The sequence below is a fragment of the Drosophila biarmipes genome, chromosome X, assembly GCF_025231255.1.
Source record: "Drosophila biarmipes strain raj3 chromosome X, RU_DBia_V1.1, whole genome shotgun sequence".
NCBI lineage: Eukaryota > Metazoa > Arthropoda > Insecta > Diptera > Drosophilidae > Drosophila > Drosophila biarmipes.
The window spans coordinates 14590008-14606175 of record NC_066611.1 but is presented as its reverse complement, the minus strand read 5'-3'; the positions used below and the strand labels follow the sequence as shown (position 1 = coordinate 14606175).

At 40.3% G+C, this 16168-nt stretch overlaps 1 protein-coding gene across 3 annotated transcripts in view; it reads left to right on the top strand.

Annotated features, from left to right (window-relative positions):
• The first annotated feature begins 6393 nt into the window (after positions 1 to 6393).
• The window catches only part of LOC108025707 (insulin-like growth factor 2 mRNA-binding protein 1), a 29698-nt gene continuing 19923 nt past the window's right edge, over positions 6394 to 16168 (top strand). For 2 of the 3 annotated variants that reach the window (XM_017096258.3, XM_044092945.2), the window contains exon 1: positions 6394 to 7073. The gene's annotated coding sequence lies outside the window, so the exon portion shown is untranslated. The remainder of the gene's footprint in view (positions 7074 to 16168) is intronic. The other variant, XM_050889472.1, reaches the window with a different exon arrangement.

Below are 16168 nucleotides of genomic sequence, written 5' to 3'. Positions count from 1 at the left end.
AAGTATAGAAGATAACTTGAGATATGTCTTAGATTCGCAGAAAGATAGAAAAAGTAACCAAACTTTTAAGTTGAATAAGTGGCACCCTCGAGGGGTTAACTCCACTCCAGTGGCGATGACGTCAGCGCCAGGCGAAATCCGCAGTGGACGCAATAAACAACCATGTTCCGTTAAGATTTCAAAGTACGCACTCACCATTCCAAGACCAAATAAAGCCCCCCCCCCACGTTATTTGTCCTTGTTCCACGACGGGACGATTACAACAACAAATAGAGGATGGAAAGGGTAGGGAGATGCCAGAATAGAGACACACGAGGGTTGCAATCTAATGAAATAATAATAATAAAAAAGTAAATAAAGCAAAGGGCAAAATCAGAAGGGAACGAGGAAGGAACAGGGGAGAATGGGCCAAGCACCGTTTTTCATTCGCAGCCGCTTTTGATCCTCGAACGGTAACTGTCGAGTGGCGGGGGTGCAACAGAGATGGCGAGCGAGTGCGTAACGGGACACCACACACCGGAAAGCGAGAGCGCAGCGGAATGGAACGTTCCAGCGTTCCCCATCCCATTCCATTCCACTACAGCTCATTCCATTTCACACATAAAGAATATTAAATCTTTTTGGTGATATAGCACATAATTTAAAGTTATTTTCATAGAGAAAATGTCTTAAAAAGTAGATAAAGAAAATGTTTATATTTTAGCTTATTTTTCACAACAAAAAGTTGCAATTTGTAGAGTTTTAAAATCACCTGAAAAGTTGTCTAAAAAGTATGCTATAGAAAATATTAGGACTTTCTTTCATCCGATTTTTGGATTTAAATATATAGTAGCTTGCTTTTAAGCACCTTTTAAAGATTTGCTGGGGTTTTACAGAAGTCTTTTGAGTTTTGTATACGTTTCGGAGTAAATTAAGTCTCATTTTTTTCTAGTCTTATAATTGATAGATCTACATAATCTATGTGATTTTGAAACGTTTCCTGTGACTGAGATTTCGTTTTAGGGTGAACTATTACTGGGTGCGATATCGGGGGAACCCCTGATAGAGCTGTTTCGTTTTTTACTGTGCACTCCTCACCATGCCATACAATAGCATACTCCCATACCAACCCATACCATCCCATGCGATCCCATCCGTCCCAAATCGAAATGGAAATCGCAGCATGGCAACGCACAGGACGCACGCACAAAAATGCGTCGCAGTTGCCTCAGGGGTGGGTGGTGGCTTTCCCTCCCCCTTCCCTCGTCCCTTGTCCGTCGCTCTAACCCCTAACCCCTTGTCCGCGTCCTCGTCCTCGTCCCGCGGTGCAGGGGAGGCAACGCCACTAGGCTAGAGCTAGCTGGAACCCAATCCCAGGACCCAGCCGGCTGTAAACATTCCTGGCAAACGCAGGAGCACATCTCAGCCACAGCTCACACAGCGGTGGTGGCGAACAAACTAAGGGGTTTCTGGGGGTTCAACAGCCTCCCGAGGAGTCCGAGGAAATTTCGGTTTTCCACCAGCGCATCGAACCATTTTTGGAGAACTTTTCATGGCGCCCATTAGGGATTGTCCTTGAAAAGTAATTACATTTTAGGGGGGATAATTTAGTAATTATTCTATGAGTTATATGTTCGAGATCCGTTTTACCATTTTCATATTAGATTATAATATGACTTTTCAAATATTCCATCAGGAGCACCCTAAAAATCATATATCCTATATTTTTGATGGGATATAGATCCGTATTGCCAATAATGACTTTTTAAAATATCGCAACAGAAGCCACCGTACAAAATCCTATTCTATATCCTATATTTTTGTAGATTGTTGTAAAATTTATTTTATAAAACATATATTTACGATCAGTGTTACCATAATAATGGCACAATGATTTTTCCTAAGTTGGAATTATAGATATGGTCATTTCAGAAGCCTCATAAAAACCTATCTATACTGTATTTTTTTAGACATGTTGTATATATTTAATAACTCAGAAAAGCCCCATAATAATCTATCTGTATCCTGTATTTTTGAAACATTCTATATCTATATCCATAATATATAAACTCTTAAAATCACCATAAAAATCTTTCTAAGACCTATATTTTTGTAAAATACTATATCTAAATTTATATTGTGTATAAAGATATGCAGTCGAAATAAAGAAAAGCACCATAAAAGTCAATCTATCCTTAATTTTTGTGTATAGATATGGTCTATATATTATATAAAAAGATATATTATATATATATAGTCCTAACTCAGAATTTATTAATAAACATATCAAAATTTCTTTTTAGAACTGTAAAGTGAAGTGCTAATGTAAGTATGGGACTCCCATGGTGTTTATTAAGAGTCTCCAATATTAGTTTTTGAGAGATAGTACTTGGAGTTCCCATTAATTAAGGTACTTGAAGATATTAGATATCAGTGATTAATATCTAGTAAAGTCGTACCAGATGAGCTTAAAGTTGAACTTCAACAGATAGATCTAAAGCTGGAAAGTGCAGCATGAGGGATAAAGTGTGCGCCTTGGCGAAGGACTTAAGCTTGGCTGTGGGTCCTGGACATCGCATCCGCCTCGCACCCACCGCCCACCGCCCGTCCAGGGGCGTAGGGCCACATCCTCGACCTTGTCCTTGTCCCGTATTTCGGGGTTGAAAAACTACGCAAGTTTCGCTCGAAATTCGGAAACGGGACGCCCTGTGTGTGTGTGCGGGCCGGGTGTGCGTGTGTTGGTGGGCTGCGCTGGGTTGGTAACAGTGGAATATGTATGTGTGTGTGCATGTAGGTATGCTTCTGTTCTGGGGTGCGCGTCGGATTTAGCCGAACGAGGAAGCAGCGATAAAGAACGGGAAAATGCAGGAGAGCAGGAAGCAGAAAGCAAGGTCAGCGAGAGAGGAAGCGGGCAGGAGTGGATGAAGCAGGCAGAGAGTGCTGGAAGGAGAGTCATAGATCAATGTGTGCTTCCAGGATCCTAACTTTCCACTATCTTTATAAGACTTTCGGTACCTTCTCCTTTAAGATCTAAAGGGAAAATCTAGTTGGAAAATACATACATACATAATCCTATCAAAATGTAATCCTACCAAAATTTAATCCTATTAAAATTTAATTTACATTAGCCAAAACATTAGTTAATTTAAATTTATAATTATCACTATATCATAACATTAGATCATCACCGTTATATTATATCATTATACGATTTAATGAATATATATGTTTTTAATGAATATATATTTTTAATAAATTTGTAAACCCATGTTTAACATCCTTATATTATAAAATGATATCATCGTGATTATATTATTATTATATCATATGATAATATCATATCATTACTCGAATGTAAAACAAATGATTTACATTTTTGACAGATATACAAATATAATTTTATTAAATTTGCAAACCCATTTTAGATAATCAGTATATCATAATAATATATCATAATAATATATCATAATAATATATCATAATAATATCATCATGATTATCATAAGATTATTATTATATTATATCATTATATCATACATTATACGATTATTAAACAAATGATTTGACTTTTTGATAGATATAAATATATATAAGTTTTAATAAATATGTAAGCCCATACCTATTAATGATAATGTTATAGAATGCTACCCAAAATGTTCTCAAAAGACATTACCAAAAAATCATTGCATACTTTCTGGAGACTAATGAAGCCTACATTAAAGAAACGAACTAAAAACGCTCTTAAAGGGAAAATGATATGTGGGTAATAATAGATAGTCGTCGTTTCTAATGCTTAACAATAGATTTCTTTAAAAAAAGTTTCCAAAATTCTATAACTATTAGTAGTAAGTATAGGATATTTCAAAGAGTATCTCCTTGCCCAAATCAAATTATGCCGTGTTTATTTTCGAATGCCAACTTCAAGTGGCAATCGTAGGTGGAATACAATCCACAATGCCCCGAGAGACAGTTTTCCTTTGCGCTTTGTTTTTTTTGTTTTCCCCACATCTCAGAATTTAAGTCTTGCCTTTGCAAAGCAGCTGTGGCAGTTTGAATTTTCCTGACATTTTCACCAGCCAGCAGACAAAACAGACAGGGCGATTGGAAAACGGAGGAGGAGGAGGAGAAGGAGAGAGGAAAGGAAAGGAGAGGAGAAAAGAGAAAGGAAGAGAGAGAAGTAGGAGAGGGGAGAGTGAGAGGAAGAGGAAGAGGGAAAAACGCCAGCGTCGCTGCTCGGGCCACCCTTGTTTTTCACCGTTTTTCCCCGAGTTTTCCGCCTGGGACTATGAATTTTCGCCTTTCCCATTTCTCACACTCACCCCCGTCGCAGCTGCGTCGCCGTCGACGCCGGCGCCGGCTGCGCTGCCAACAGCAAGCCGGTCCAAACCAATCAGATGGAAAATATTCGTTTATCCGTTGCGTTTTTCGGCTGGTTTTTCCTTGCGCTGGGAAAACCTTCCAGAAGCGCAGTGCCAAGTACAGGTCCAACAGCTGGCACAGTGATCGCCAGCAGCTAGGAGATGGCAAACATGGTATCTGTTAGATACAATAAAAAATATCCATGAAATTGACGTTTTAAAAGATATAAAAAAATATCTTTATTAGTCATTAAGTTATTAAATTTACAAATTTATTTCTTTATATAACAAAATAAAATGCAAATATAAAGTACATAAAAAAGGAGTCTAACAAATGTGGCAAGTAGATGCAGGGCCTAAACTAGTAAAGCTACAGCATCCAAAATTTCACCGAAAATTCCTTATAAAGTGTAGATGAATGTATATGAATATATAACCCGTAACTTAAACCCATATGCCTAAAGGAAATATTTCTGATCAAGGCTAAATCGGTTTTTTATTTCACTTTTTACCTATCCTAAAGATACTTTTACATCTGTGAGTATCTGCTTGCCTTCCCTGAATATCTTGTGAGAAGTTAAGATCGTTTTCCTGTGGTCGCAGACTGTTTAGAGCGAGTGTGGTGAAAGCCGGCTGCTGCTCCTTAAGGCGGATAAGGCGGATAGACGCGCACACGTACGCAGGAGCAGGGTCAGCCATTTTGGTTTACAACTTTCACTGTTTTCGGATGGGTGGGAAAAGCGACGCCGACGCCGACGCCGACGCCGGCGCTGACGCCAACGCAGCTGCTGCGGCGGCAGAGGGACAGAGAGTCGCGTGGCAGAGTTTTCCTCGCATTTTCATCGGGCGCCGAGCAGACACCTTGGAATTGGGATCCGTATATCCGGCAGGGCAGGCAGTTCACTCGTCGCCGTTGCGTCAGTTCGTTCGACTCTCGACTCTCAGCTCACACAGCCCACAGCCCACAGTTCGCAGCTCACAGCTCACAGCTCATAGCTCACAGCAAATAGCAACTAGCAAATAGCGCACGCCGCGTAGCTATCGAGATAGTTTTCAGATAGATTCAGACGCCGTCGTCACCGCCGCCGCCGTTGTCGCCGCCATTTGCGATTTTTGTTGTTTTTTTCCTCCATGACCAAGAAGTGACACAAAGCCAAGAGAAATACCAAAGAAAAAGGAAAAACCAGTGAAAAGCCAAGCGAAAAGTGCTAAATTGATGATTAAAACGTAAAAAAAAACAAGTATTCCACGCGAATTCTTGAGGTTTAAGCAACACACCAAAGTGTAAGTGAATCAGAAAGAGAGGGAGAGAGGCCTAGACAAAGCCAGAGAACGGGGGAGAGAGAGAGGGAGGGAGAGGGGGAGAGTGTTTTTCCAGACTTACTTTGTACGCACTCACGCAGCTGCTGCCGTCTCGCTTGCACCCGCTCGCTCTGGGGCCAACCCACCGCCACCCACCCACAGAGTTGTCACCTACGCAAAAATCAATAACGAAAGCAAATCAAACAAAATCCACATCCACAACGAAAACAGGCCAACGATGTATTACTTCCGGTCGAAGTCAGTCGAAGGAAAAATCAACTATAAGAAAAGACCAGCACAAAGGGGCCTACATTTTTGAAAACCCTAAAATGGGGTTAGTTATGTGGCAACCCTAAAGAGCTCATGATAATTACATTGAAACCAATGTATAAAAATAAATACATTTATTTTAATGGTACCAAAATCTTGTAAATAATCATTTTTCTTTCGCTTCCCTATTGATAAGGAAAATATTACCACATTCTGTTATTATGTTAATCTCTTAGTGTGACCAGACTTATGTAATTCCAATTTAAGTGTGGAATTTCTGTGCTTTTGAGGTATACCATAAGGTTTTAGGATTTCACAAGCTGGAATAATTAATTAGTATTTAATTTCAAATACTAAACTATTAAAATATACTTCTGAGCCCACGTAAGCCTTGTTTTTCCTTCCCTACTTTATGTAATTGTCTGACATTGAAGTTGGGGGTGTTATGACTGTGCACACCCCAATTCCCAGACATCATCGGCTCTCCTGTCAATCCCAGCTGCCAAAGGGCCCCTACAAATTTTCACTTTCCCACAATTCTGTTTCAATTTTTCTCTCGCTCAAAAAAAAATCAAAAATTTACCCAAAATCAAAAATATACACTCACACAGACCATAACAAGACAAGAGACCGAACATAAAAAAATAACAAACAACAAATAACAAAACCCAAACAAAGTAAAACGAGAAGAAAGCCAACTAAAGGAAGGGAAAGCCAGGCAAAGGAGTGATCAAACGCGGGCTTCAAGAACAGATCCAAATCCAAATTCAGTGCATTCGATTCGCAGACCTTTCGGCTGGCAATTAAAATTCTTCCCAAGCATCCGCCAATCCTAGATCGTGTAATACCAACCGAAAAAAGAGGAGCAGCGAGACGTCAGCAGTGGAGAATCCTTTTAGTGGTACAGAAAAGAAAGGCCAGAGGACTCTCCGCCCCCTCGAGAAAATTGCACACACCCCATATTGCATCCCAAAGCCTGACCTATCAAACATCTCTCAGATAGCGACGTCCACCGATGACCGAAAGCCGGAAGTTGGAAACCTAAAGGGATCAATAGCCTGGACCGAACCGAGAGCTCTCTGGAGTGATACACCTCAGTCCCAAGCAGTTTCAAGCGACATCCTGTCACACAACCCATGATCACCAGCTTAGGCGATTGATTCTGTAAGTATTTTATGGTATTCATCAGATGTAACTCCACCTATTGTATTGACATGCCCTGCAAGATGGTTAACACACCCTTCTCTCATTTGAATTTATCTGAAGGATCTGTATGGTATAAATATTATAATACAGTATCTTATACTATATTATAGTATATTTTAGTATATTGTAGTATATTTTAGTATATTTTAGTATATTATATAATATAATTATATATAAGAAAGCTCCAATCTTCTATAAGAATAGGATAGCTTTATTTCGTATGAAGAATACAATCTAAAGTCTTATCAATCCCAGTTCATAACTCAACTCTAGTAATCCCTAATTTGAAAACGTGTTTATAGGAATCAGATGATTAACCTGAGGAACATAACTCTAAATACAGATCTTCATATTACCAAAGTCAAGCTAGTATTACTCGTACTTTCCCAATCCAAATCCAAGATCTAAGGACTTCTGGGACTACCAATACAAATGATATTATAGAACCCAACTAGAAATCGTAATATTCCAGATTTCTTCTAAAGGTAGTACTTTTAAAAAAAAATAATATCACATAACTCTAGAAAAGAACTTGGTATAAAGTTGAGATAGTATAATTCGTATTGTTCCTTTTTTGAGATCTAATGCATATCCAAAATCTTTAGTACTATCAACTGAAATGATATTATAGGACCCAAACATAACTCTTAGTAATCCCATTTGCTTCTATCAGTAGTAGTTCTAAACAACAAAATTCACACATATCTCTAAATATAAATGTTCGTACTTATAATACTTTCCTCTTATAAGATCTTTGGCACTTTATCTATTATGATCTTTTATATTAATAATAGATATTTTAGAACCCAACTAGAGCTCTTAATATTTCAAATTTCTTCTTAGAGAACTACTTCCGAATAAGAAAATTTCACTTATAGAACTGCTATTAATTAAAAACCTATAACTCCTCCGCCCGTCTTTCATTCATACTTCCGATGAGAAATTCCTTCTAACCGAGGGGCCCTCCCATCCACTGCAACATTGTGGGAATGGCACCCCGGCTGCAGGGAGTGCTCCCCGAGTGGGGTAATAAATGGCCGGGGATGGGGCGGGCTCCTCTGTGGTCCAACGGAGGAGGAGGAGGAGGAGGTTGCGTGCTCGGCGTCTATTTTAAATGTCGACGGCGCAAGATGCGCGTGGCATGAATGGAGCGTCTGTCGGCCCGCCTGCCCAGGCTCTTCCTCATTCTAATCTGGCTCGTCTGCGTCTAAATTTAATACATTCTCAAGTGAGGCGGCGAATTCATGGAAGATGCGAATAAAATCGGATCAATTCTAAAGTTCAACAGCCGGTGAAAGAAGCAGAGGAGAGAGTGCGCCAGTAGATGTATCTAGGTGCTGGGGCCGAGAATTAGCAGCAGACTGTTTAGGCAGATTCCTAGATTCATATCTTTTTGGGGGGGAGAGACGTAAACAAGTCTTTAAAATTGTATATTTTCGAGCTCGTGGTCAGTTAAGATTACACTATTAAATGGCTTTCAAAATCAGTTTCCTAAACATGCCACTCATATTTTTCGATAACCTTTTATATATAGATTTGATCATATACTACTTTGGATTGATCTCTCAATAACTGACTTTCATATTATAGTCCATTCTATAACCATTTCTAATGCTTTAAAAATACGTTTTTCTAGAACACCTCCTATATTTTTTAGTTAACCCATCTTAAACTTTCATATTCTCTTAGTTAAGCCCAAAAACATATCCTTTTTGGGAACCGTGGAATTTCCCTGGTATTTCTAACCAAATGTTTATGATCCTAACTACTTATATAGGGATCCCTCAACAGGCTCTCATCTTACATTGCCTTCTAAATCCACTTATATAATCCATAATATAATGTCTTTACAATGTGTTTTTCTGAAATACCTCTTATATTTTTTAAATAACCCACTTTAAACTTTCTTATCCTCCTAGTAAACCCCAAATACATCTTTCCCCTGAGTATCCTAGTGATTCTCTGAAATTTCTACCTGAACAGATACGATCCTAACTTCTTATATAGGGATGGATAGATCCCCCATCGCATAGGACATTCCATATCCCTTGCCCGTTAGGAGTGGCTAGTTCTCGATTAGTATCTAATTTCCTCCCGAGGGCGCTCAATCGATCCCTCGATCTCCGTGCGCCGCGCTCTACCTCGTCCTATTGGCGCGACTGTACCTCGCCAGCGCTCCCGTGACGCGCGTTGTCCTTGAGGCGGCGCTCTAAGAAAGCTTAGGTAGGCAGGCGGCTTTCGCAGCTGTTGCCAGCCTGCCTGGTGGACTGGTGGACTGGTGGCCTGGCTGCCCTCGCCCTCCTCTCCCCCTCGGGCACTCCTTATCTAGTCCTCGAAGGTGTCCTGTAGCCAAACGAGCAAACGAGCTCCTCGACTCATCCTCATCCCCGTCCCCTGGCCCATCTCGTCGCCACTTCGCGTGCGATTGTTCAATGTCCTGTTCGCCGGCGAGTGTGTGCGCTGGAATCAGGACACCGCCGAGCCAGCCCTAGGAATGGCGAGCAACTAACCTGATTTGAGTTTCGGAAAATCGAAAAAAACATATGAAAATGTATATTATTAGTTTGAAATCACTAAGTTCCTGTTGATATTGCAATGGCATCATGCTTAAGTTCACCATTTTACATTATTAAAGATCAGATAGACTGAAGAACCGATTATAGGAAATACAATTGCCTATTCCTTGGTGATTTAAATCTTAAAGCTTACTTTTTATAATATTTTAAACTGGGTTTTAAAGAGATCAGCCTTCGGATTTTAAAAGATATGATATCACTTATATAGTATATATATTTCTGGTAAAATTTTTGACTAAATTGATGCTTAGGGTATTATGACTTTATAAAGAACATTTCTAATAAATCAAGTAACTCTGGAAATCAGATGTTTAAAAATAGGTTTAAAAATATACGTAAAAAATAATTTAATCCTATATCAAGGTTCTCTATACGAAAAGAAGATACAATATGTTATCTTATATCAAGGATTTCTATTCATGACTGATCATTATCTTAAAAATGTAATATTTCTTTTAGAAATGATATAGGTTCGCTTTAAGGGACTTCCTATACATACGTTTTTAATAATCTGATTACAATTCACTTTCCTAACAATTAAATAACATTTTCAAAAGTGATAAAAATTAGGTGTTTTTAAGGAAATTTCCCACATATTAGTAACAAATGCTGGTTTATAACATCCTAAAGTGAAATATGAATTCAGGAAGTAATATAAGTTTTTTTAGGGAACTCCTTACTTATTATGGAGTAAATCAAAGGTTTCTGTTCGAAAGAAATATTACACTTAAAATATAATAATAATTTTGGAAGTAATACAAGTTGTTTTTAGGGAAACAGTCCATATATTTTGCATTTTATCTTTTATGAAGGGTTTCACTTTCTCACCAATTTAAAAATCTAATAGTAACTCCTAGCATATGTTAAATATAATGATGCTCCATGGGTTTCTATTCGAAACAAATACTAATTTGTAAGTTCTTTAAGTGTAATATTAATTTGGAAAGTAAAACAAGTTGCTTTTAAGGTAACTCCTTACTCATTAAATCGTATATCAAAGGTTTCCTTGGGGAAAAAATAAGTTTTTATTGCTCAAAAAATTAAATATTAGTTTGGGAAGTAATATATTTGTTTTTTAAAGCAAACTCTTCTTGTTTTTACCATTTTAAAAATTAAATTTTAACTTCTGAAGTGACAAAGTAAGTTTTTATTTCTCTAAAAATTAAAAATTATTTTTGGAAGCAATGTATTTGTTTTTTAAAGCAAACTCTTCTTCTTTTTACTATTTTAAAAATTAAATGTTAATTCCTGAAGTGACAAAATATGGTTTTATTGGTCTAAAAATTAAATATTAGTTTGGGAAGTAATATATTTGTTTTTTAAAGCAAACCATTCTTGTTTTTGCCATTTTAAAAATTAAATTTTAATTTCTGAAGTGGCTCTATGGGCTTTTAGGGGAGTTCCCTTGTTGTGGAGTGCCCCAGCGAGGTGTCCCTCGTGTGCATCCCAATCGCAGTCGACTGCCTTCGCCATTGCAGTCGGCGAAAGTGTGATCAACCACTGCGGCAGCTGGGCCACCGAACCACCCAGGCCACCCACCCGGGGGCCAGGGGATGGACACACGGACGCACTTAGCTCTCGACGATGCCATTCGCAGTTGCCTCGTGTGGGGCGGTGGGGGGTGGCTTGTGGGTGGCAGGGCCCGATGTTGCACACTGCCGAGGGGTTGCTGCTGCACTTTGCTGCGCGCGCGCCATTTTGTGCTCGGCCAGCGGCAAAAAGGGGGCAGCAAAAGTGCAACTGCAACAGGCGTGCGCCATTTGTGAGTAAAGTGAAATGGAAGAAGGGGAGAGAGGGAAGAGAGGGGGAGGTCAAGCCCGCCCACCCCGGGGGTTATGGCCTTTGGCCGGCCGAGGCTGCAGCCGCAGGAGTGGCCACCCCTCGCGAGCCCCTTGGTGGTGGTTGCGAGACGCGAAGCCCCTGCCGCCGCTGCACTTTTGTTGCAAACACAGGCCTCGCCACCTCTAATTGGCTTGTCGCGGCGCAGAAAAGGGCTAGGGGGAGGACCCGAGGGGTAGAACTAATTTAAACCGTGTACCATCTACCGCCAGGCGCCGCATCCTCGGCACCCTCGTCGCCCGTCGCCCGCCCATTAAACGTCAATTAATGTCACCTTTGGGCAGGCGAACTGCACTCGCTGCATCCCTCAACCCCTTGGGCCTACCCTCGCGCCTGCGATTGCGACTGCGACTGCGATTGTGTTTTGATTGCGACGCGTGCAGGGCCTGGGCCGCCGCCGAGGGTCAGGGTGCACTGTTGCATGCAACAAGTGAGGCGCCAGTTGCATGCGTCCTTGGCGAGGGGCAAGAACAGGCCCTCAGCTGGCTGCAGGCTGGCTGCAGGCTCCGGCAACTTCCCCTGATTCCAGCGCCTTGCGTGTGATAATGATATCCTCTTAGGAGGTGGCGAGTCAGTTTGTTGTTCCTCAAAGGGAAGGAAAGGAGACGCGAAGAGAAAGCCTAAATGTATCTATACGAAGTAATATAACTATAAAAAAGAACAAAAAGATACTGCAGTTTAAAAGGGAAAAAGAAGGAGTTGTTTTGAGATCTTTCAGATTTTTAAATCCCTTTAGATATTATATGAAAGTGATAATATATTGAAATGAAATTTATTACTGAAGAAAGAGAATGATATGGCATTTTTATAATATAATTTAAAACCAATATTCTCCTTATCTTCCCTTAAAAATAATTGGGTGATAAACAAGTTATAAGAATGATAATAAGAAAGCATCCTTAGTTCAAAATATTTTATGGCAAGTATTTTGATGGATGATGGTTTTATACAAAGTGAAAGAATAGATCACGAGATTGAGATTCCCATAGTTAAAGAGTAACTTCTGCTCAGATTTTGTTAAATAATGTCAAAAAATGTAAGAAAAAAAACGGATTTGGGAGATAAATATGAATGTACTCTATAAGGCATTAACATATGTATCTTTTAATTAACATATCTTTGAGTGTAGAACGTGATAAATGGTTTCAACTATTGGATGTGGCAAGTCTCAACAGGTCAACATAGATATACTTCATTAGAGAAAATCATAAATAAAGATTACAAAGATTTAACTTATGAGTAGTAGTTACTAGAAATGTACATATATCTAACCATTTGCTATATTTTAGGAAATGAACTTTATGGATTTTGATTACTTTTATATATTTATCTAGTGATATATCAGATAGTATAATATCTATAATATCTAAGAAATGCTATTGACAAAGTTGCATTTATAAGATTAAACTAGTATTTGAACCTAAACGAGTATCACAAATTAATGCTACGTAAATAAAAAAGATAGTTCCAGGGATAGATGATCGGTAAGCAAATCCTTATTGAAATACTTTTGTATCTCTGAGGTTGCAGAGCCTGAGTATCCGGCAGTTCCTTAGCCGCCTTTGCCAGTCTAAACTTTAACCGCTAATCGCAGCTTTGGACTTGAACTTGTGGCTCAAGCTCAAGGACATTGTACTAAGCTAACAGCACCCCCCCCCCCCCTTCCTCCCCTCTTCCTTACCGCCAACTAGGATTCTATGCGAAACTCGCTTTAAGTGTCCTTTTCCCCCGCTCAACCCCCCCCCCCCCCCTCCCCCCCGCATCCTCTTCGTTTTTCAATTTTTCGGCAGCTTTTTGCGTTTCTTTTTTTTTCTAAGAAAAAGCAGCAACAACAAGAACAAGAACGCCGGTATACAGAGCAGCAGCAGCGGCGACGGCGGCGGCGGCAGCGGCAGAGGCAGCTATTGTGTGCTCGCAGTTCACTTCCTTTGCCGCTTCCTTCTTCCTTTTCGGTTTTCAGTTTCCAGAGCTTAAGCGCCGTCGTCACCGCCACACACACACGCACGCGCACACACACACACACACACACACACACACACACACACACAGCTGCTGTGTGTATCCATGTGTGGCTCGTTTTTTGGCAACGCCAGCAGCGCAGCCAGCGTCGCCGTCGACGCCAGAGCGAGCAGGACAGACAGAGTGAGAGCGAGCAGTCCTGAGCATTCTGCCTCTCGCTCCCGCGTGCTCCTTCAAGGAGCGGGAAGGGCAGGGGGCTTGTGCTTAGGAGGGGGCGGGCAAAGGGGGCAACACACGCGCGTCTTTTCTGAGCCGCTTTTTGAGTGAGTTTTCGGGCGAGTGCGAGAGGGAGAGAGGCGAGTGTGGAGACAGGAATCCGAATTCCCTATACAGTCCAACTTCCATAGCTGGAACATCCAGTGTCCAGGCAGAGTATCTTCCACTCCAGCTTTGAGCGCCTGCAGACCCAGTTTTTACAGCCCAAAAGGGAAGCAATCTTGGGCATTGCTTTCTAGGTTTTGAAGAGCCCGAACTGCACCTATCACCCTAACTAACTAGAATGTCCTCGAACTTGATATCAAAAGGATAACCTTTGTGCCCCAAGCATCGTCAAATATTAACAAATCCTTTTTATCCTGGAATCGTATTAAAAATAATGTGTTCTTTGGTATTATAAGTATCTAATCTATTAGTGATTGAAAGCCATTTTTAAACATTTAGGATTCGTTTTGTAAAATTCGAATATCTCTAGTCCAAAAATGATATAGATATTTGATATAGAACATTCACTTTAGGAATATTTTAAGCCGAGTTCTGTTGTTTTTAAGTATTTCAAGCATGCTCATTCCTAAAACAAATCAAAAAGTATATAAATATTAAATTTATATTCATATTTTCTATAACATTAACTCGAAATGCCTTAAGATGAGCTAAGGGCCTGTAATTTGTCCATATTACCGATAATAATATAATAAAATATATTGTTACCGTATTTTAAATTTTTAATCCTTTAACAACGAACTTTTCCTTCTCAAAATGAACTTATATGACCTAAATTGTGTCCTAGTTTTATTGCTTGATTTCAAAAAAACAAAGTTTGGGTTAATGTCAGGTAATAAAATGGCTTTCCTTACTGAAAATAAATAACTTATACGAGTAATTTGTTGAACTATAAGTTTTTGGGAGCTTTGCTCTTTTAAAGTAAAAGCAAAAGTTAGTTAGTTATTTAAAAATAACATTTTTTAAAAATCAATATTCCAAAGTGGGAGTGATTCCAAAAGTGGGAGCATGTCCTAGAGGATGTTTAATCGAGGTTTCAAATATAAATTGAATTAGTGCTTCCTAGATAATCCTATTTAAGTATCTCATTCGACTAGACAAAGCAAAAAGAAACAGAAATATGCAAGATTGACTAGGATATCTTAAGGATCCGTTGAGTTACAGTCCTCACAGATGGCAGCTATCTCTGGATTATCTGAGGATCTGGCCGGGAGAGCTTTTCCGATAACCCGGAGTGAACTAAGCCTCCATTTTAGATTTCATCTGTCTCATTGTTGGCTTTAATTACCGCTTTTATCAATTTCCGCGCCACTCACCGAAAGACGACGGGCGGCCGGGGGAAGAAGAAGACGCCGGAGTCACTCAACGCTCGCCGCCTCGCTCGCACCCGCACTCAGGGCCACACTCATGCACACACTCACACACACACGCACACTCACTCGGACTCGAAAAGCACTCGCCGAAAAATTTTTCGGCAATCCGGCACGCACACTCATGCACGCGGCTTCTTACGTCTTTTGCCTTTGCCTCTGCCTTTTGCTTTTGCCTCTCTCTCCGCTCCCGGCTCCATGCGCTCGCCTGTGTGTGTGTGCGCGCGTGTGTGTGTGTGTGGTGGCGTATCTGTGTTTAGGAATTTCGGCAGCGAGAAAAAAATGTGAATTTTCGAGTGAAACTGTGGCGCTCGGCCGACGGTTCAGTTCAGTGTCTGAAAACGCTCCTAACTGTAAGCAACGTAGCGTCGCGACTCGCGGGCTGCCCCAAATAATATACCAAAAGAGAAAAATTGACAAAAAAAAAAAAGAAGAAAAGCAGAAAGAAATTTTGTACAAAGCCAACCGAAAATGAGAAAAAAATATAGCCAAAACGAAAAACACCAAAATCAGCAGCAACAGCAGCAGCAGCAGCCGCCTTGAATTTTTTCCGAGTGCCACACTTAGTTTGCTCCGCGAACCCCCCTCCCCCCCCTGCATTTTCCCTTTTCGCGCCACGGATTCTTGGATACACGGATAACGGAAACGACTAACGGATCCGCCGTTACAAACTATCTTCGCTGCTGAGAAAATCCCCAAAAAGAGAGAGAAAAAACCAAAGCGAAGAGGAAAAAGTGGGGGGAAGGTGGAGGGGGGGGGGGGTGCTTGGGGGTTTCTGTGTGTTTTTTGTTGCTGCTGCTGCTACTTTTTTCGTGGCATATTTTTTGACTTTGCCTTCAATTCGTTTGCCTTTGCTTTTTTCCTTTGCCCCTGCGCTAGTGTGTGCCTGTGCTTGTGCATGTGTGTGCGTGTGTGTGTGTGGCGAGCAACAACAACAAAGATTGTAATACGTTTTTTTTCCACTTTTTTTTTTCTTTGGCTTGATAACATTTCCAATTTCCATCAAAACCAAAAGTGTTTTTCGCCCAAA